The 22,819-nt window shown below is 39.5% G+C and overlaps 1 protein-coding gene across 5 annotated transcripts in view; it reads left to right on the top strand.

Annotated features, from left to right (window-relative positions):
* Window positions 1-22,819, top strand: part of ITGA6 (integrin subunit alpha 6) — a 139,658-nt gene that overhangs the window by 45,176 nt on the left and 71,663 nt on the right. For 4 of the 5 annotated variants that reach the window (XM_017837572.1, XM_017837563.1, XM_017837546.1 and 1 more), the window contains one exon: window positions 21,575-21,661. The gene's annotated coding sequence lies outside the window, so the exon portion shown is untranslated. Of the gene's footprint in view, window positions 1-15,833; window positions 15,852-21,574; window positions 21,662-22,819 lie in introns of those variants that run through there. The other variant, XM_017837583.1, reaches the window with a different exon arrangement.

The following is a 22,819-nucleotide window of genomic DNA, read 5'->3' as shown; positions in this document are numbered from 1 at the left end:
TTTCCTTAGTCTTGTTTTTTTGTTATTACTCTCCCTGGCTATTTTATTGTGTTTGGAGATGTTAATGAATCACAGCAGCATTGTCATTTCAGATGGGTTTGGTGAGGCATCCAGCATGTTAGTGCCTGTGAGCTGACTGCTTGTGCTCCAGCCAGCCACAGGATCACACCAGTCTTGCATAGGAATAAATAGCTTTACCTTCCCCCATCTTACAAATCTGCTGAGTGGGTCAGTCTGACTTCTTTCTTTCTTTGGCTTCCTTCCTTCCAGCTTTCACTCTGCTATGCCTTTAAAATGCACTAGAGATGGTACAATACCAGTTTTACATAACAAAAGGAGAAGAGAAGAAGTGAAATTACTTGACCGAGTTCAGGAAATAAGTAAGGCATGAGACAGAAAATAAGTTTGTTAATTCCCAGGTAGAGTCAGAACAATCCCCACTCAGGCACCTGCTCTCTCTGACTTTTATAATTTCTTCCCCATACACATTTGAAGAAAGTTTCAGGACTGCATGCTTCCTTCTGCACCGCTTGACCTCAGTAGTAACCAAAGTGGTTTGAGATTTGAGCTATAGCTGCCTTTTTTTCTTTGTTTAGCTACATTTTAAATACCAGCCAAACTATGCCAGATTTGTTACTTACTACTTCCGACTACCCTCAGCTACTTTCTTGCGTAAACTAATAGAGGTGCTTGAGACCAAAGTCTAGTAATGCGGTTTAGTTTCACAGTATGTTTCATTCCCGCCCTTAACCTGTTCACCTCCTCAACAGCTGTATCTGGGAAGCTACACTTCCACTTTAAGATTAAAGACACTTCAGAGATTACTTCCATAGTTTTGGATGATAACAAAAAAGCTTTTATTGCATAGGTTACCAAAAGTTCATTTAACAAACATGCAAATATTGCTTTGCAAAAGAAACACGGTATGGACAGCGAGATGGAGGAGAAGGAGTCTCAGTGATCACTCAGGGACTTGTGGAAGGATTATTTGAAGGTGGCAAACATTACTATTTTTTTTTCCTCAATAATGTCCAGAAAATAAACTGTATAAATTTCATGAAAGTAGGTGTGGACTAGATTCACGAAATTCAGAACTTCAGTCTTTATGCTTGCTTGTTCCATGATTGCATACATTTTGAATGTGGGTGCCTGACATCCCTATCTCAAGTGAAATGCTACAACATAACAATCAGAGCCTGCAGCAGTCAAGAAGACTAACAGGCTGAAGTGCAGCTATCATAACGTCAGAACCTGTCACTTTGAGCAGAAAATATGCACCTAAAGCTAGAGATTGCCTGATCAACCCTGCATCTGTGCTGATGCACGGGTGTCTCTAAATGTTGCAGTGCAGCATTTTCTAGCCACTCTTTTTGGCAATTTTTAGTCATCTGAACTTGTGAAGGAATTTTTTTACTTGGGTGTTGGCTACACAACGGGGTTATACACTGATAGTTTTGGCTGGGTAGTTTTTTTTTAGTATAATTTTTGGCTCATTTAAATTCTCTCTTCTGCTTCAGAGTACTTGTATGTATTTGTGTACTTTTTTAATGCATAAAAATGGCTTCGCAGTCAAATGTTTTCCTTCCATGCCAGTCTGCTACTTTACTTGTCTCCTTTAGTAGTTCTTGTTCTGAGGGCAGGAAAGAAAGGGATGAATGAAGTTTCCATTTCATGCTCAGTTAGTTATCCAAAACACTTTACTTTGTCTAAAAGCATCACACTTTCCACTAGCAAGACCCCTCAGCCATAATTTGGTCTGTAGACATGATTTCCAAGAATTGCTTCATAGGCAAGTTTTTAATGTAATTTAAGAGATGTCCCCATCAATCTTTACTGGTGTTCTTAATCTGGAAAAGAAAATTGGCAACTGAAGAGCTCTCTTACACTTCTATGGTATAAACGTGTCATCACTCATTCTTTCAATGTTTGTGGAGTGGGTTTTTTGTTTGTTTTGGGTTTTTTTAATCCTTTGCTAAAATTTAGCAGAAGCAGAACAAACAAAATTTCTAGGTAATGCAGTGAAGTTCAGTGTTTTACTGCAGTGGTTAAGATACAGTGCAGTGGTTAAGATGCAGTGGATAAGTGTTCTATCATGTCTGACTGTATTGCTCACTGATTTCCTTTAATTCCCAGATGTGAAATCTTATCATACTGTTTGCCTCTTCCACCTACTGCAATTACCTCAGCTAAAGTAAAGTTTCTAGAATCAACCATATTCCGTTTCATGATTGTTCTAAAGAAAAATCAGTCTCTCTCCTTACATGTTTGGGGCACCTCAAATAAATAGCAGGTCAAATTACTAATCTATTAGCTCTTTGTCTGCCATAGTATGCACAGTTAGTCATGAAATATTCATGCAATTCAGAAGAAAGCTTGAGAGGGGTGAGGGAAGGCAGCTCCTGAAATAAAACCACAGTATCATAAGGTCAATCAGCTTGCTGCTTTTAGATTCAAGCGCAGGTCAAACCTTTCATCCTAGAAACTTTGCCCAAGAATTATTTACTTTCAGCTGTCGAGCTTGTTAAATGATTACCTAAGCCTATAGTGTGCATTTTTTTTTCTTCACAGGAAGGGTTTTATAAATGACTTTTTTCCCCTAAAGGATTACATTTTTACAGTACATGGTTCTCTATATGTAAGCTTTTGACAAGTCCTAATCCGACTTCAAATTAAATCCATTGGCAACTCCTGTAGACTTCAGAACAGTATAGTGCCTGTCTTCATGCATTTGAAGAAAGTCCATTCAGCAGTAGAAAGCACATTCAATGGCACATAGTTATAAGATTACTGGGTTTAAAAGAATATGAAGTTGCATATGTACATAAATACAAAACAAGATGTACTTGGTGTTCCTACTCCATCTCCTCATCCAGCTTTGGAAAATAAGAAAATGCATGATAAAAGAGGAGATAACTTAGATTTTAAATAAAAAAGAAGAAAAAAGAACCAGTGTTTATGCTAAACTTATGCTAATATTGTGTTCATTAATATAATGTCACAGTAGCTTCTTCTGTGCACTAGCAACACACTTCCTTTCTTTTCTTGTGCTTTCTCATCTGTGTGAAAAATGTGTAAGAGAAGGCTTCAGTCTGAGGGTGATTTTTCCTCTTTAAATACGTGTATGTGCTAGGGAAGCTGAGGTAGAATCCAACTTTTAATCTAGAGTAAAAGGCGACAAGGTTGACTCCAAGGTGGGTTGAAAGAGATTAATTTCACAGATTCAAGCTGATGCTTGTAGACGCTCGTGTCTTTTTCCATTATTTCAGGTGAACGGAGTGTTGCCTGTCATCTTTGTATCAGCACCTCATTTATTTTGATTAATCTGGTTCAAAGTTTTGGAAACTTTGCAAATTACCACCTGAGGCCCTGATTTTATATTTATTGATTTTACATATTTATATAAATATCTTTATAAATATATTAAAATGTATTTATTTTATTTTATATTTTTAGTATGTTATGATGCACAGTTTAGTGACTTGTAGCAATTGCAGGTGTTTAAACATGTCTGGATTTTTAACGCAGTTCACAACAGTCCCTTGGGTTGGAGACTCAGACTAATCAGAACCTCAGACAGACTGAGGGTACATAAAATTGTGGAGTCATAGAGATATTGGCTAGAAAGAACATTTAGTCCAGCAACCCTCTCAGGGCAGAACAATTGCTGGGGCAGCTGGAGTTTTGTGTAGCTGCATTCTGAAAACCTCCAACGATGACAATTTAACCTATTCCAAGTTCTCCAGGGTGACCTCTTGCTGGAGTTATTTCCCCCCAACTATCCAGCCTGGATCTCCCAGGCCTCAATTTCCAGTTGCAGTTTGTTTTCCCATGTTTCAATCTTTGTTACTAAAGGAAGAGGCTAACTCCATCTTCACAACTGCCCTTGAAATAGCTGTAGGCTGCTGTTAGAACCTCCTATTGCCTCTAGATAAGCCTTGGCTAAACACGTTAGAAAGAACAAAATATTCTGGAGGCAAATCTTACTGTAGTAGAAAATATATCCTGTGGCACATGCCACATACACCCATCATCAGTGGCTGTTGAAGCTGATGAATCACAGTAGAATAAAGCGTGATCCATAACACATGAAATTTCCACTGGCTGCCAGCCAGAGTTTTTCTTGAACAATTTACTGCTCCACCCTTTAGCAGGATACCCTGCCCAGCAGCAGGATCAGGAAGTGAGACATGGTTTTGTTTTTTGGATAAGAACCCTCGCTGACATGAAAAGAAAATGCATCTAAATCCAAGTACCTTTGTGCCTCCTCCAGCGGAACTGACACATTCCCATAACCTGTTCCTTTTTTCTTAATGGTATGTGCAGCCCTTTGGTCCAACACACTAGAGATGGAAGAATTGTGGGGAAATGGAGCCTGGTGTTGGATCCACCTACCTAGTGTGCTATTTCTAAAGAATCGTGTTAAACACCTTCACATTACCCATTTGCAGATAGCACCTGGAGTGCTGTTGCTGTGATGTTTATGGCAAATATAAAGTAGTTCAGTAAAGTAACTAAGACTCTGGCTAAAAAAGATTTGCCACATAACATATCATGTCACCAGACCAGTGTAATGTTTTTTGCCTATTGTTAATCCCAAAGAGGCAAATGCAATTACAGTTTAGATATTCTGAAGTGTTAAATTTATCTCAAGTTACTGCATTGCATGAAAATGCTAAAATGAACCCATTTGCAATATGTACTGCTCTTAGAAAACTGATGCTGGTGGAAGAAATGTTTTCTGGGGTATTTAGATACTGCTTTTTACATATGACAGAAGTGTTCATTCCTTGTGCCATGCCACTGACTATGCCTTGCAGTAAAGCATTCATGATATTGCCATACAGAATTTAGGATTTTTAATGGGAAATCTCCTTTTCATTGTGAGGATGTGGAAAAAAAAGCATGGTACACTTTGAAAAGATTATTTTGTATGTAGTTATACAAACAAGATTTCCTTCAAGAAAAAGCAGGTTTAGGAGGTTTTTGTAAAAGAATCTGGTTTATATCTGTGTTGACTCATAAACTAAGGTGCCATTGACTTTAAAAGTGCTGTGTGTGCTGTTTCTCTACACAGTCTGGTGCTGTGACCATGAAATAAAGATCAGGTGCTGTGCAGCCCACTGAGGTCGAAATGCCAAATGCTGTTCTCAGTTGCACATGATATTGGATAATGGCTGCATCAATTCCTGCCCTGGGAGGTCGTGGGGACCTGCACGGCAGTCCCTGTGGGAGCCTGCAATGGCCACCTCGTCGCGGTGTGGGACACTTCCTCCCTGGATGCTGCTGTGGGCACACCGAGCCCCAGGCCCTTGCATGCTCTGCCTCACAGAGCTGGATAGATCCTTCTAGTAAAAGATTGCAGAATGAAACACTGATTGTGCAGTTATGTCACACAGCGAGCTCTAAAACAAGGATTGTTTTGGCTATTATCTGAAGCATAACCTGCAAAGCCAAAATGAGGGGCAGCCTTCTCTCCTGTGCCAGCTTTCATTCCCCCTGTATAGGAGGTCATCTCCACTTGCATTTCAAGTTCTGTTTAAATAATTTGGAGATATGCTCCTATGGGATGCTGGCTCCTGACTCCTGTCAGAGGCACTGTGAGAATTGCTGGTGCACTTGCATAGAAAATTTCTGCCTTATTAGCATAAATAAATAGAAACCCACCATGCATTTCCAGGAATTTGTGTGTTAATTGTTACATTTCTCAGTTGAATCTGGTCCATGGTGACATATCTACAAGGAAGTGTTAAATCTACAGATGAAGAGAGGAGCGCAGTTCCTTAATGATTGTCATGATTCTTCTCATTTGTGACTGGAATCTTGAAAGGGCACTAACTTGCACACTGGTAGAAGATTTATTTAATATTCCTATATTTCCCTTCCTTGTCTTAGATGATTTTTCTTTCTTAAGAGGTGAGAATAGTAAAATATTAAACTTGGGAATATAGGTCTATATGCAATGTTTGATGTTATTATAGAATATTTAGAAATTGGTCTTTGATCTGTTCTTTATTGTTCCAATGCTCAGGTCTAAAATCAAAGCTGTGCACTGATATTGCTGAGGTCTTTGCAGTTTTGCCATCTGTAAATAAGAATAATGATACTGATTTTGTTGGCAAGGTATTTTGATGATAATGAATGTAAAGTGTTATTAAGAGCTGGGTTTTTATTTTCAGATAAATATTACATTCAAATTGTTTTTATTTGTCACTGAATTAACATATTATATTTGTAAATTTTGCAACTTTTCTTTCTCCTCTAATGGAATAATTTTCATTTACAGTTTTCAAAAGGTATTTCATTTTAATAATTAGAATACATTTTTTAGTTTTGTTTTCTTTTTTTAATTTACCTCTGGTGGATCTCAGTCAGTACATGTTTTCCTATACTTATGCTTTTCTTTGAAGAATAACAATGGAGACAGCAGGTGTGGTGATTGATTCTGGTGATTGATTGACTAGTTAAGTGCTGATGTCTACAAAAGGAGTTAAGGCCATTTTTATAAAATTGAAAATGAAAGAAAATTATAAGGGGGGGATTTTTTTTAGTGATTGAGACAGCTTTTGCTGTATATTGTTAGAAAATGAATTTCCTTCATAGTAGCAATTAGATTTCTTGAATTATATTATCATTCTATTCAGTTTAATATTATAGTTGTCACTTACATAATGAGCCTTCTGTATGCAGCTTTGATACACGGAGCCTTGCTATTTCACACAGGGAACATGAAGGAAATAAGTATCTACCTCTGGATTTCCCTGCATGCCCAATAGTCTGCACAGTAAGTTTTCGGATACAAATAATGGAACCGGCATGATCTCTAAATGGTAAAAGATGTCCTTTCTGCTGACTACCAGTGAGCTACAGCAGCTCTCAGGCAGCACGTTTTCATTTTTGCTGCTTTGTTTCTAATTAGAAATTCCCACATCCACACAGGCTAATACTGGGAAATATTTTTTTCATGGTTTCATGATTTTATTTGCTCAGATGTGTTTTTTCATTAGTGTTTAAATTTTTTACTTAGACTGTACACAAAATATATTTTTTTACTTAGATTGTACACAAAATATAAATGTATTTCTCTATCATGAAGACATATAGTCACAATATGAAAAAAGGGCCATGAAACCAGGGTATTACAAGTTAAAGTGCTGTGACACACATGAATTTACAGGATGGCTGGGATCAGGGAACCAAAACTACATTAGCAGGAATAGAAATATTTTGGAAAGTGCTTTTCTGGAACAGAACATATTCAGTGTTCATGAAGAATGCTGGTGCTACTTGGAAAATGATGAAGAACAAATCTGTTTAATTTGACTGTAGATAGGACCAACTCAAGTCCAGTACCAGTATCCTTGGTTTATTGGTTGGTTTTTTTTGGCCAATATGCCATGCTTGCTCAAGGTAGTCAGCAATATCAGAGTGTCTGAATGTTGGGTTCCTTACAATAGCTCGCTTCCCAGACAGCTCCAATATAGGCAGGACTTCAGTGTGTTTCCTGTTACGGCAGTGTCTGGTTATTTCCTTTTTGTGCTTATTAGATCTTGCATGCTTAATGAAATTCTGCTCTTTAGAGGCTCCAAAATGCAGGCCAGTCTCTATCTGGTATTGTTTTGGATGATCCGTGGAGTTTCTCTCTGGTTTGTATCCAGATGAAATTGTACCAATTTTGCATGTCTGCAGCTGTGCAGAGCCCACTGCCCCATGGGGCGAGAACACCCAAAAGGCTGGTGTGTCTCCCCTCTGTGACATGGGCTCTGTGGGGAAATTGGAGGTTAGGTGGTCTGATGGATGAGGGGACTTTCCTGCCTGGCTGTCGTGGGTTGACCTTTGCCAGATTCTAGGCACCCACTAAAGAAGCTCTGAGCTGGGAGAGGTCACACAGACAAACCAAAAACTCAATGTAAGGTTAATACTAAAATTTATTACTAACAGGATAAGATCTAAAGAGTGAGAAATAAAACAGTCTTAAATACACTTTCCACCCACCCCTCCTTCCTTCCATGTTCTCCCTCCTTCCCCCACAGCGGGGCAGGGAGACAAGTCCACCCCCTTGGGCAACAGGTCTTCCAGATCTGCTGTCCCGTAGGTCACTCTTCCATGGGCTACAGGGTGACAGCCTGCTTCACCATGGTCCTCACCATGGGTTACAGGGAGGGGCATAACTCTGAGTCCTTCCCCTGTTCCATGGGGTCCCTCCCACGAGTAAGAGTCCTTGATGGACCTCTGCAATGTGGGGCCATCCCTCAGGCAGTAGTTCTTCCATATCTACTGTCCTGAGGTCACTTCTCCATCCTTCATAGGATGCAGTCCTTCATAGGGTGAGCGGTACCGATGTGGATTCCCACAGGGCCATGAGTCCTACCCAGGAATAACCTGCTCTGGCGTGGATTTTCCTCTCCACAGGACACGAGTCTCTTGAAGGACTCCGCTCCATCCTGAGCCTTCCACGGGGGGTAACGGCCTTCTTCCATGCATCCATCTGCTCCAGCATGGGCTCAGCTGCACCGCAGCAGGCCACCTTGGCCTGGCTTGATTCGGCTTGGGGGAGAAGGGAGGGCAGTGCCTGCTGGCAGAGGCCACTCTGCTTCCCTGGCCTAGCCCATGGGGCACTCCCCCCACCCCTTGCAGTTCACCTTGGAGGCTTTGGCACTGTCAGTGCTGTTCGGCTCCTCGGGCAGGATGGGCTCCAGCATGGGCTGCTTGCAGGGTAGGCCCGGGGGCTGTGGGGCTGCTTTCTGCAGGGCCGTACGCCCCAGGCCCTGCTGCCCCTTTGCAGGGGCCACCGGTGCCTGCTCCATGCCAGGTGCTGAGAGACTCGGGCCGGGCTGTCGTCAACCGCCGACCACACCCCACCCCCGCGGTGGGGGAGGCAGCAGGGCCGCCCGGGAGCTTCGGTCAGCTCTCCCCGGCTCGAAAAAATTCTTCTGCGTAACAGCTTGTTCTTAAATATGTTATCACAGAGGCATGATTATTGGCTCTCCCTTGGCCAGGAGCAGGAAGTCCTTCCTGTAGCCAGCTGTCATTGGCTTCACTGGGGGGAAACTTCTAGCAGCTTCTAATCAAAGCCACCCTATGTAGCCCCCCTGCTACCAAAAACCCAGCCACCTCAACCCACGATACTGGCAAATACCCGAGGGTCTTTCTTCATTGTTCATGTGGTGGGATGTTGAAAGAGCACTTCCTGAAGAGGAGACATGGCTATGAGCTGAAGGGGCTGTGCATGGCTACTGGCATGTGCCCTTGCAGGCACATGGTCTTTCACTGAGAGACACCTTTTCCCCAATCATGGGTCCAGTGCTGATTTGCAGGCACCTGCTATAGGCACCCACCTGCCCCCCACAAGTTTAGCTTGGTTGTTTCCTCCTTGTGCATTCAGATGGCTGGCACTCAGAGGTAAGGTGATGGGTTCAGCTGCACTATGAGGGATTTCAGAAAAATCAGGCACTTAGTTTGAGGCTTTTCTTGGACATTAAATGTAATGGTGTTTGTGCTTGAGTAAATAGGCTTGTTGGCTTCAAAGGCATCTACTTACATTATATGCAAAATGTTTTCTGTGTTTGTATGAAGAACACATGACTGCTTGGAAAGTGGGAAGTTGCAGTATTTTTAGTAGAGAGAGGGATAGTGTTTAAATAAAAGGAGTAATTGAAAAGTTCATGGCTTCCCTGCCAAATCAAATCAGATTTTTTTTTCAGCCATTGTCTAAGAATTTTTAGTAGATGTGCTATGTCTAATGGAGGGACATGGCACTTGTGGACATGAGGACTACTGACCATAAATCAAAACAAGAGCAAAATATCCTTCCATAAGTGTGGGGCAGAAAATATTTTCAAATCAAAGGGCCATTTTGTTAAACCATCTAGTCTGGACTTAGTGTTTCACAGTAACTCCTTGTCTAGAAGCACATTCTTTTTATGCTAAGATCATTGATTCACTCATGACTCCTAGACTTATATGAATAAACCCTTTCCATTTCACCTACTTGCCTTGCAGCAAAATCACTTCATTTTAGGTTTTTAAATAAATGTTGGCTAAAATGAACATTTAATTAAATAATAAGGACCTCTGTTGCTCAGCTGTTAAATAAAGATCAAGCTCCATTTGGCTGTAAAAACTTTTTAGACATTGCTTAGCAAAACATACTTTATTTTTATAAAGGCATCTGGTATTTCTGGACACAACATTCTCTGCTAACTCTTACTGCCAGTTTCTTTTAGTGGTGTTTTTATTGTCTTTCAAGACTTGCTAAGTTGCTGCCCAGCCTTGATTTATGTCAGTAATGAAAACCAGTAGTTTGGAGCAATGTATAATCAGTCAGTATCTCATACATCCCATGACTAGACATTATCTGTCTTAACTTATTCCCATCATATATTTCTGAAGCAGTAAGTCTCCCGAAGAGACTCTTTTTGAGCAGGTGCTGCCTTTTCAATTTTATCCTCGTTAACAATTAATCCTTTTTCACAGTTCTTTCTGTAGGTAACAGTAGGGTACGTGTTTCTCCTTCTCAGAGTTTTGTATATGTATGTCCAAGGAAGGAAAAAGGACACACTTCAGTTTTTAAATGTGTTGTATGTTTAGCTCATTGTAAACAAGGAGTAATCTCTTAAATTCTGCTCCTTGCATGTGCAAGTAGCAATGAAAACAAAAAGATTAAAATCACTTATTCTGTAGGATGGTGCTTAATGAGAGATCTTTTCAGAGAGAAGCATATTTTTCTTGGTAATAAGACTGCAGTCTCTTTTTCTTTCTTTGATCTTCATAAAAAATTAAGAACCTGGTGATGAATCAGTGCTGCATTAATGAAATTATATGGTGGTAAGTAACATTAAGCAAATTATATTTAGTTGGTTTTCTTTTTTTTCTTATGAAGATTATGAAGATTACACTGTAGCTCAGGTCCTTTAAAATTATTTTGGATGTTTATACCATTCATATCTAGAAAGCGTAGAAGTCCTACAAGACTTATGTGCTTGTGGCTGTGTAGTTGCCTGTACATGAAACACTGAATTCTTGGCAATTGGAGTGTGTAACTCAGGATTTCAAATCACAAGGTTAGCATAAAAAACCTGTACATTTTGAAAGTAATTTTTTTTTGGTCACAGCCTCATAAAGCACCTCTCGAGAGATGTAAGCCAGACCAGTGCATTGCTGGGTCTGTTCTACACTCCTAGACTTCCCAAGGCTGCTCTTGCTTGTTTTCCTGTGTTTGAGGAGTGGCTTTTTAAAGGAGCTTTCAGAATCCTGCTCCACTTCATCACTGCTTAAGGGAGTGGATCTTCATATTACAAGATTGCCTAACACCTTCCCCCTAGGCTCTGTGTCTCCTTGTGCCCTTCATTTCTCAGAAGTTGTGCCTTACCATGCAGCCCTCTGGGGACACATAGCACGGAGCTTGAAACATTTGCAAAGTCTTTTGTCTCCAGTTATTACAAGAAGCCACGATAGGCAGGAGTACTCTCATGCAATGCTCTGTTTCAGTATCCTCAGCGCTCCTGAACTTTCTCAGGGCTAAGGTCAGTCTGCTCCTATGACTTGGCTTCCTGTTTTTTTTTTTTTCTGTAGTTGCAATCTGAGTCATGAAGCAAGCCTGTGGATCTTACCTACTTTCTTATTTGAACTTCCATTAAATTAGCCTGTGAGACTAATAGACCAAACTTCATGTGATAGCATGTGCCCAGCATGCTTATTGAATAGCTGAGATACTTCATGGGGGAGACTGTCGGCTTGACTATCACTTACCTGAAATTCATACCAGAAAACTTGACTGGCCCTGGATGTCAGTGGATTTACTAACTAACATGATCTATTTCAACTGACTGGCAAGTCTTGGAATATTGTCGTACAAGCAGCTTCATTTGGGCTCAAGCCTGTATCATGCCTGTATCACGTACCATACCTCTATGCACATCACTACTCCTGCATACTGTAAGTTTGCTATGCAGGTAAGGTAATAAGTGAATTTAAACAGCTGCTAAAGGTATTGTATTCTACTTCACTTTTCTGACTTCCCACTGGAAGTGCACAGAAGCATTTGCTTGGTACACTGACAGTGGAGAAAGTAGTTTGGGAAGATGATGGGCTGCCAGCTAAGCCCAGGGAGGTGGGACTGTGCACATTCAGTGCGTACCTTCAAGCACATTAGCAGGCATGTTGTGAATAGTTGGGGAGAACATCACCCAGCATTGAAGCTGCATCCCAGTGCTGTCTGATACTAACTGGGGAAAGTTCTATTATTAACACCATATAATATATGTTATTGGCTTCAAAAGCACACGTTAAAAATGAGGTTAAAAAGAAACCCATAGAAAATAAAAGGTATTAAGAACAATTTTAATGACCTTCCTAAAGACCTTGCTTTCTTCTAGGTAGTTAACCTTTCTTTCTTGGAATTTGGTGAAGTCCTTGGTTTTATTCTTGGGGTTTTTGTTTTGCTTTGGTTGGTTGGTTTTGTTTGGTTTTTTCTTTATTAGGTGAAAACTGCCTTCAAAATCTATTATTGTTTGCTGAAGTATTTTATCCTGAGAGTGTTTACAAACTCATTATCAGCAGATTGCCAGGGTTTTCAATCAAGGACAAAACCACCAGCCAGCCTTTTCTGATAAAGAACTTTATCTTTACTTCAGCTTTCTCTTTTCTAGCTCAGATGACTCACTGCTCAGCTGAGTCATCTTCCATCACGGCTCATTATCAAGCTTGAACACGCATATACCCTTAAATCTCTTCACCAGCTGCTTGTTGATTTAGCAGAGCCAGGACTCGCTTTGGGTACAAATTTTCAATTTCTTTCTCTGAAGTTGCATTTTGCATGTGTTTTGTCTCTTGAAATCTCATTTAGAGTTAGAGGTCTATTTTAATGTTTACATGAACATCAGAAAGCTGGCAGTTTCTCATCACTGAAGCTGGAAACCAAGCCAAGTGTGAAGACAGCAACATATTTTCTCACTGTTCCCATCTACTCTTCCCTCCAGTTGCAGGAATAAAGGATGGGTGGGCAGAGGCAAACAAAACCCAGAAATGAACATCCTAGATCTGGTCCTCTAGGGGAGTGCAGCTGTTATGTCAATTTTATTGAAAAGAGTAATTAATTGACATTGTAGGGGAAAAGTCAGATTTCATCAACTGGTGGACTGGAACTATACAGTGCTTCTGTTAAGCCTTCTTTGCTTTGCTCCACTAACTCTGCTGGTAAACTTTCAGTTCACACTGGGAAATAATATTGAACTAAATGTGGGCCAAATAACTTGTTTGACGCTCAGCATAACCTTGAGATAAACAGCAGGATGTGCAGCACTTTGCTTACAGCACAGTCTGTTTCACAAACTGTGGAAGAAGTTAGTTATGTTTTCAGTAAAGACAAGTGGCTAAGTGGCCTTATTTTAAAATATTAAGGATTTAAAATCAAAGAACAGTTGAGCGAGTGATAAGCAGTGACCCAAACCTTTGAGCTGAAGTTCTTTTGAAACTTTCTCACCCCCACCCCCCTTTCTTATTTTCTTGTCCTTCAAGGACTGGCAGGGGCAGGGAGAAAGCAGTACAACCTTGAAAAAAGTTTTCTTAACTCAGCTAAAACTTTGGAGGACTGTTTTTGCTGTTGTTGCCATTGTTACATGAGGACTCAGAAAACTGTGAACTGTCACAAAGCTCAGATGTGGATACAAACCCTCCCATAGTTTTAGACTAGTGAGATAGATAGTAGACTGTCTGTGGTGCCCTTCTTACTTACTTCACCCTTCTTCAAGCCACCTTGCAAGATGTCTCTTTCACTGACCTCGGTACTTTAGAGAAGTAGGTGTTGTACCAAAAAAGGTGTTAGCTTTAAAATAAACCTGACAAAAATGTTGTGGAAAAAAACCTCATAAATAGATGGCAGCAGCACTGCTGCAGTGTTGATGTATGTAGTATGTCCAGATTTGGCTTCATCTGAACAGTGTATATTTACCAGCTCTGAATTTCATTTGTATTCTGCAAGGAGCTCCTTCATCTCAATAGACTGCTGATGGTCCAAGGCTGGCAGTTAACCTTGGCACAATCCATGATAACTGTGAGAAAGGAAATCATATAGCTAGCTAAAAAGGAGAAGCCTGTTAACATACAAAGAAATGAAAGTTGACTCTGAAAGCTGCATAGCTGAAATCTTCTAATGTAGGAGAGTAGAAGATATTATTTTCATCAAAATGCATACCTCTGGGAAAAATACATTCTCTTGGGTCTGGCTTTTCTGGCTTGGCACTGTTTCAGGATTGTGACAGTGTAAATGAACATGAAGTGTACACTGCTAGAGTGGTATAAACCAGCTTTTTATGTAATAAGGATTTTATTTTTATATATATATAATGTTTTACTGGACACAAGATACTATTAGTTCTAAGAAACCAAGGTCCCATTTCCTTGAAATCAATGGTAAAAATCTTGCTTGACTTTCAGGAGGATTAATATATTCTTGTTTGAGAATATCCCCAAGGAAACACCAGTGCTTGACTGGCATGCATGTTATGGAAGATCTGCATGCTACTGAACATCTTTTGTTTCTCACAGCAATGCCTCTTCTTTGCCAACATACAAAATAGGATAAACCCCCAATATTGTAACATGACAGGATGAATTTTCTGTGGGTTCCATACCACAGAGTCCTGTAGAGTAAGACAGCTTAGAAAAATGTACAGTGCTCTTAGTTTGAAACACTTCCAATAGAAATGGGTGATTTCTGTTCCTCTGCTCCCCCAGAAATCCATCCATCTTTTGCTGCTTTAGACAGATTTCATCAGTTTTGAACTGTATTTAAACTCTACTTTTGCTTTTTATGCTTCAGCTATTTCAGGACATGCCCTTTGCTTATGAGTTCTTCATTTAGCCTTCTTGGTTGAATAACTTCTCTTTTAAAACTCCTTGTTTCTCGACCTCTAACTTCAAGGCAAATGTATATGTGACAATGGCAAGTTGTTGTGATACCTTAACTTGCTTTGAAATATTTTGAAACAGTGTTGACAGTCTTTACTTTCGATGCAATTAGTAGGATCATAGTTCTACCTACAACTCATATAATGATGTTGAATCTAGTAATTCTTGTATAATTTCAGAGGGCAGAAATCTTGCCCTTCTCTATAATTATTGGGTGGTTCTTTTGTATTGAGTTTTTCTTCTTTTTGCAGTATAAATTCCTACTGAAAGACTGTTTGGCCTAAAACCTTTTGTAAAACAGAAACTGACTTCATATTTTAAAGAAACGGTTTCACAGTATTTTCAGTAAAGAATGGTTAATTATTTCTCAAGAAAGTTGTTTATCACTCAAGATCCTATGTTTCTTTAAGAGAAATCATATAAAGCCCATTAAATGATATATCTTTATTCTTTTCTCAACTAGGGCTGTGCAGATTTAAAACCAGATACTGGAAAGTCATGGAGAAAGGTCTTGCCCTGATAAATGTTCACAAAGAGGAGTTACTAAGCTATGCTGGTTCCTTCAATGCAAACACCTTTGCATGTGGCCTCATCCCTGGGAACTGCATGAGTCAGAGAACACTTCTTAGATGTCTTTTGCTGGTATCTCTGACAACCTCACAGTGGAAAACCCTGTTGTCAGTTAACAGTTCTTCCGAGCCTGGAACACTGCATGATTTCATGCTCTCAACTGGCTACTGAATCAGGTTGTACACAAAATATTCAACTAGATATTGATGTGCTGTGAGTAAATCCTCATAGTGCTGATGTCACAGCAGCTTTGGGGTTTGTCAGGGCTCCTGGCACCTGAGCCTCTCTCGTCTGGGTGCTACTGAACACTTACTGTGGTTGTTTGAGGATCTGCCCTTGGAGTGCCACAACAAAAGCCTCTTAGAGAGAATGGGGTAATACTGCAATATGATCAAGCTGAGCCACAAACCACAAGTGCACAAATATGTGTTATTAACGAAATAGATTCTAATGCCTCTGAAGTACCAAACCCTCTTTGGGTAACCACTTCTTTTTTTTAGTGCATGGATTTTTGATATGATACATCTTGACAGCTCTTACAGAGCCATTATAGCCTAGCACAAAACCAAATGCTTTTATTACAAAGACTGATGGCACAAAAAGACTTGTGATGATTTCTATTAAATATGGTAGTGGCACACGTAGTTTAAAAATATGACACTTCCTTTGAAATTCCTCTGGCGTATATACACAAGCTAGTGTTCTAAACATGGTTATGCAGTTGGGATTTTTTTTCCCTTATTAGTGCAGTCTGTATTCTATGAAAATAATAGTTGGTACGTAGAGCCATCTTTTCAAAGTCTCTTTCAATTTCAAAACTTTGAAAGCATTCTGAGATGCTTTAGCATGCATTATACCTGTTTTACAGTTAAGAAGGCTGAAGTGCAAGCTGAATGGTTTGTCTGAGATCACAGAATATAGCAGTGGTAAATCTAGGAGAAGAGTGATGGTGTTAAAGCCTGTTGTTTCATAGCTCACTTAATGCGTGTTTTCTGGTATTGCTTTGTCTAGAGGTTAAAGTGCAGAAAATGCTTGTTCAGTTCAGAGATGCAGGACTGCAGAAGCATTGTTTAAAATTAATGTGTATTTTCACATTCTGGTTTGATTTTGTACTGATATCAAGACAAATTGCTTGGTTACCTTTTGGGGGGGGAAGGAAAAGGGTAGAGTCATGAGTAAAATGTTGTTGAGGTCAGTCAAAAGCTTCAACATGGTTGAAGCTGTTTGGAAGTAGGAAAACAGAAAAGTTGAAACAACTAATCCTTCTGTGTAGCTCTCCTGAGCTGAGAAAGGATTGTGGGACTGGGGGGAGGGAGGAGACCAGCATTTCACTAAGTAGCTGAGGCAGCAATGTTTCATCTAAGATGATTTTGGGGAGTAGCTGCTTGATGAGGTGCTGTTTCACTAGAACATAAAGCAAAACACCTGAAAGAATCAACCTCTTGCCCCCTTCCTCCCTTTTTTTTTTTTTTTTTGTTTGAGATATTTTAATTACTCTTAGATGTAGGTCACTGGTTTTGGCAAACTTGAATGTGGATTTTGTAACTTAAAAATTCTGCACAGCTTGCTCACCCGGCTGCACTGAGTTCACTTGAGTGCATGGAGGAGTCAGACGGTCCAGCGGACCTGAGGAGGAGCAGGAGGGAGTCTCACGGTGTGGCAAACCCGAGGGAAGCATGGATGGTGTTCCAGCTGGCCTGCTGCTTCTGAAGGCAACTTACAGCAGCTGAAATGCTGTTCTCTGCTTTTTCATTTGTGTCAAGAAATTGAGATATTTCTGTTGTTTTACATACCTGACAGTTTGTGAGTTCTGCACAGAGTGCAGCTGTGTTAGTGCTACGTTTAAATACACAGGTTTGCAGCAACAAATCTCCTTGTGCACATATAGTCCTTGATGCTGACTTTGTGCCTGAGGTAAGCGCTATGTGTGAGCATGGGAGCTGTCACTCTCTGAATTTCCTGGTCTTTGTGTAATTAAATTATTGGTCATGATATTGTCTTAGCTGTGGCAGGCAGACATAGCCTTGAATGCATAAGTATCTCTGGCTGGGTCACTGTAGAGTGTGGGTCTCCAGGATACTTATGCCATCAGGGTTAAGGTTTTCTGGAGGTACAGTAAAAAAATGGGATTGGTAGGTTGGGATCATGCTCGTGATAAAATGGCCACTTGTTGTTTTTCCTCCATCTCAAAAGGGTTATGCTTTTCTAATTTAAAATTAATGGCTTATCTAGATTATTTTCCATCTTTTACATCACACTTTAGCAAAAGAAATATCATGGGTTTTTTTCTGTTAGAAGAGTGGTTTCATGCTCACACCACAAGGGTGAGAAACAGGTATGGATGGGTTAGCATGTGCTGTCTATCCAGCTTTTCAGGAGCCCTGCTATCCCCCCGTGGGAGGGTGGGTGTTTAGAGGTAGCTATATCAGCTGCTAGGGATACTTGTGAGCCCAGGACTATTTCAACAGAGTTTACATAATTCTTATAGAGCTCCAGAAGTCATGTTTTGGGGATAGTAACTTGCAAATAGCTTTTTACTGGAAACCATGAGTACTAACCATAGCTTTGTGACACAAATTCAGAAAATATCTCCTTGCAAAAGACTTCTTGAAAGCTCCTCCAAAAGACTGCAGAAGAGTTTTATTACCCATTCCAAGATTATCAAACACGCTGGGCTCCAGAAGATAATTTCTGTTTTTCACTTCAGTTGCACTTTAATATTCTTTCAGGGTCTGACACGGAACGTGGGTTTCTGCTTTACAGAGCATTTGTAATATATGAGGGCACAGCCACAGTAGAGATAGCCTTTGGCTATTAAACCCCAAATATACTTAGACTGTTTGTTTGGCTTTTCTTGTATTCTATATACAATAGCTTTCTCGGTGTATGTAACCTGAAGGGGCTTTCCTACATCATGCTGGCTACTGTTTTGCTTTGGAAGGAATAGAAACATCAACATGCCTTCTAATTTCCTCTGCTCTGGTTCTGTTTAATATAATTAGCTTACTAAGCAGTAAGACAGTCAAGGTCATTAGCATCAACTCCATTCTTTGTCTTGACATGTTAGTTACCCACTTTGCCTTCAAAATTATCCTTAAAAATCCAGTTAATTTTTAAAGTTTAGTAACTATAGGAACACATTCAGATTTGTGTTTTTCTTCTTGACTTCTGCATTGTGCTCTGTTTGAGTCCAGAGAGGCTCAAGTGTCAACTGCTTTTGTGCAAGGTATTGTTCTCTTGGAGACCTGTGATACTGTTCCTTGTGTGTAAAATGGAAAATAGGGGGTAGGTTCTTAAAAAAGTTCAGAGGAATGGGAATGATTGGCTCTGACTCCTGGAGCCTCACTGACTGAGGTGAATGAACAATTAAGTAATGGCAATATATAAGAAACACCTGGAAATGAACACCTGTGTAATTTGGCCCTTTGTTGTGTCAAACAAGGGTGAGATTAGTTAGTAATTTGTATGAAAGTAAGCACCACAGGGCCCAGTCTTAGCTACATGGTGGTTTGATAGCAGGAGTAACCAGGCTTTTTCTACCTAATTTCCCTTACTGATCCCTGCAATTGCACTCAACTTCTTGTGGAAAGGATGTTTCCAAGCAGATTTTTCTTTCTGAATATACTTTTCACTGCTTTTTCTTTCACAACCTGAAAACAAAGAAAAAATGCCAGTTAGGACTTGTCAAATACCTCTTCCATTCTGTCAGATGTTTTATGAAATGAACTGTCTACGTAACTGCATTAATTTTCATTATAAACACAGCAGTTGTGTTTATCTGGGAAATACTGTGGTTTAAAATGACTCATGTATACCTTACAGAACTATTCCACAATAAACATGTATTTTGTGTATAAGAAAAATCCCAAAGGCAAAATTCTTCAGCTCTACTTCAATGTGTGGCTAGAATTTCAGACAGATTGTCTATTTCAAAATCTAAACAAATCATTTGAGGCCTCTACATTTTTAGAATACTTCTTTTTTGATAACAACCACCTTGTAATGAAGTCTCTGAACTCTTTGGCATTTTGTATACTAGAGGACAAAAGGATAAATTACATGCTTTCTAATTTTGAAGGTATTTGGCATAGTGCTGTCTGTATGCTGTGAATTAAAGAATGCCTGCTTGTTTTTTAAGTACAAGTACACTATGTAGTTATTTAGGAAAAAAAATTTAAAAAAAGTCAGTCTAAATTGGAAGCTTGGAGTGTGGTGTTTTTTGAAACTGCTTTCAGTTGATGCTTAATAGTATTATAGTTGTCACAAGTAAGGTCTAAATCTGTCTATCTTACTTTGTTACTCATTTCTGGTACAGAATTCCAGAGTACCTATAGCTTTATATTTATGGACGCCTTTTTTTTTGATGTCTGAGGCTTTTACTCTTTATTATGAAAGCTTATATTGTCTTGCATTGTAAACTCTGGTGACTGTTGTTAATCTGTGCAAAACACTGATTTTGCAACAAATGATCATTTTGCACACACAGGAAACACAACCAGACTCTTGATAACTATCTTCTTACTTTTTTTTCCCCATGACAAATATAGTGCAGATTTACAGCACTATTTTGCTGACTGATGAAAGCAAATGTTTTCCTGGGAATTGCATTTTTTCGTGTCCTTGCAGCTGCTGTCCATGTTCTTTAACCTCTTTTTAAAAGGTAACACTTCATCTTCATTAGATAAATGATATAATCTGTAAAGCTCCAGAGTTGGGACCACATGCAACTGTGCTGAACTTCTGCAATACTTTTAACCTAGAGCAAGGTCAAGGCTAGGATTTCTACAAGAGCTTTAGCATGATGCTTAAGAAGGCTTTTCTGAAAACTATGATGGGAATCTCCCTAGGAATTGCAATGTGAGTGAGGAATAGACAGGCTAGAAATAAATAAGTAGATGTCCATACATATGCTTACACAGCTAATGGTTGAACAAAGAAAATTGATAACAAATGATTTAGAGAGAAAGCATATAGTTGTAATTTGCTGTGACATTTAAGGCATAAATGCAGAAATGGGGACAATGTAATAGAAATCTGAAGGTCCTTTGATCCCATTTCCTTTAATCTTTTAAGGTTACCTCCTTGTCTTGCAAAAGCTGAGAGGAGCACTCCTGTTGTGAAGGAACTGCTGATGACACTGAAGGATGATGTTGAGTGGTGAGAGGAGAGGGCTGTTCTCTACCCTTGGCCTGGGCAGTGTCTGCTTGATCACTGCTGAGATGCCTTAAGTTGAGATGTCAGTGAATCTCTTGCAAGGAAAAGATAGGAATGACTGACTATTCACCTGTTCCTAACGCATATTCCAAGGAGCAGTTGATGGAAGCTCCTAGTCCATAATGCAGATTCTTGCAATGCTTTCTTGCTATGACAGTTAATTTTTCCCTATGAATTATGTAGGGAGATGTAACTTAGATTTCCCCCTGATGTTGTACCTATTTTTTTAGTAGAACAGTTTTCAGTCTTAGCTTTTTGCATTAAAAAAAAAATAAAATTTTACTGGAATATTTGGATCAAACAGCTTTTCAGTCTCCCCAGACATCCTCTAATTTTATTCCAGCACTAGCAAGAGGAAATATTCTCTTTTTCTTCTTCACAGATTTACAGAAAGCAGATATGTGATATTGAGTTACAACAGTCTGACTCCAACATTGCTGATAGTTTGGTACAATTAAGTCAGGCCTAATCTTAAAATAGGCCAAAATCCTAAATAAATACAGCATTAGGATTGCAGTGAATAATTCCTGCTTTTTGAAAACAGTAATTGAATGCGCAGATATTAAAGGCAAACCACAGGAGGCCCAGTACATAAGATTTCTAATCTACTTAACAGGATCATTTTATATGGCTAGATTCAATTAAAAAGATAAATGCATTCAGTTTTCTCACAGGAGAACCTGTACATACTTTGTATTCAATCTAACTCATAGGGTGTAATTTTAAGCATTCACTGTGTCAGTGATTTGAGTTTTTTTGACCCTCCCAAAAATGAATTTATTGCATTAATAGGGCTCTGGAAGACTTGGCAAATCCTGCGAGGCAATTTGATTTTTGTCACTCTAAGGTGTCTGCCCACCTCTTTCTTTTCATTCTCTGAAAGGGCCAAAGGGAAATGTGTACTTCTGCCTCCCATCTCTCATCCCCAGACTCCTGCGCTCGCTTAAGCTGCTGGTGAAGGGCTGCAAAGGTGGGTTTAGTGATGTCCTGAAAGAGCAGCTGCTGAAAGGCACTCAGAGCTCATCTGTCAACATCCAGAAATTTGTAGGGAATATTTGCGTGTCGTGACCTGTCTCTGAGAAATGGCAGTTGGGTTAGATTTGAGGAAAGGACGTGGTAAGAAGATCCCCAAAACTCTCATAAAGAATTAGACTGTAGGTTGTTTGTCTGGTCTGGGTTGATGCTCTGGCCTAAACTGGAAACTTGTTTGCAAAGTTTCTGTATGATTACCCACTGGCCTACAATGTATGAGCAGAGTGAGACCACGCTATTAAGTCATCCAGGACTGCAAATACGACGGCACTGAGGAACTATTTAACATGATGGTATTACTAGACAGTAGCTTTGTCTGACCTGTTTATTAGGATTGAGTCAAGTGATATTATATTGCTAAAGCCATAAAGTAAATGACCGAACAAAATTTCCTAAGATGGTTCTAGCTTATGCAAGAAACTAACCATATACTCTGATTTATTACTTTATTTTCTATCAGCATAGAAAAAACTGACTATAAAAGTTTTCTGTAAATCTCAGCTTAAATTCTGTGCATGGTTTATAAAGGTCATTGTGCCCAAGGCTCCTTATTTTCCACTTAATCAACTACCACTTCCATGGCCCCGTTGCATTTCAGCAAACATCCTTTCAGTATGATGTGACACACCCAGTGAATTTGCACAATGTGTGCTTGAAGGAAGCCCTGATCTTTTTACATGTGAGGACAATGATTCAAGTGTTTAAAATTATCTGAATGTTCTGCATATCAATTCAGCATTGTTGTCATGCCTGAGTCTTTCTAAATGTGAAATTAGTAGATTTAGAACCCAGAGCTCCCCTGGAGTGTCCCCATAGATAGATTGTAGGTCACAATAACATGAGACAACCTAATTACCATAGCCATTGAAGGGACTGAATGCACAGTAGGCACTGGATTATGAATGCTCAGTTCCAAGGAATCCATTCCCTAAATGGTTGCTGCTGGGTCCTTCATAGGCATTTTTATCTGTTTAGTCACAAATTTGTTCTACAACCATTGTGACAATATTATTACTTAAAAATATCTGCAATGGTGTAAAAAATTCATCAGCAAATACAAAATGCAAATTGCATAATTTTTTTTTTCCTTTTAATG

This window comes from Lepidothrix coronata, unplaced genomic scaffold (assembly GCF_001604755.1).
Source record: "Lepidothrix coronata isolate B3197 unplaced genomic scaffold, Lepidothrix_coronata-1.0 Scaffold7, whole genome shotgun sequence".
In the NCBI taxonomy this organism is placed as follows: domain Eukaryota; kingdom Metazoa; phylum Chordata; class Aves; order Passeriformes; family Pipridae; genus Lepidothrix; species Lepidothrix coronata.
This window is presented reverse-complemented; position numbering and strand designations above follow the sequence as displayed.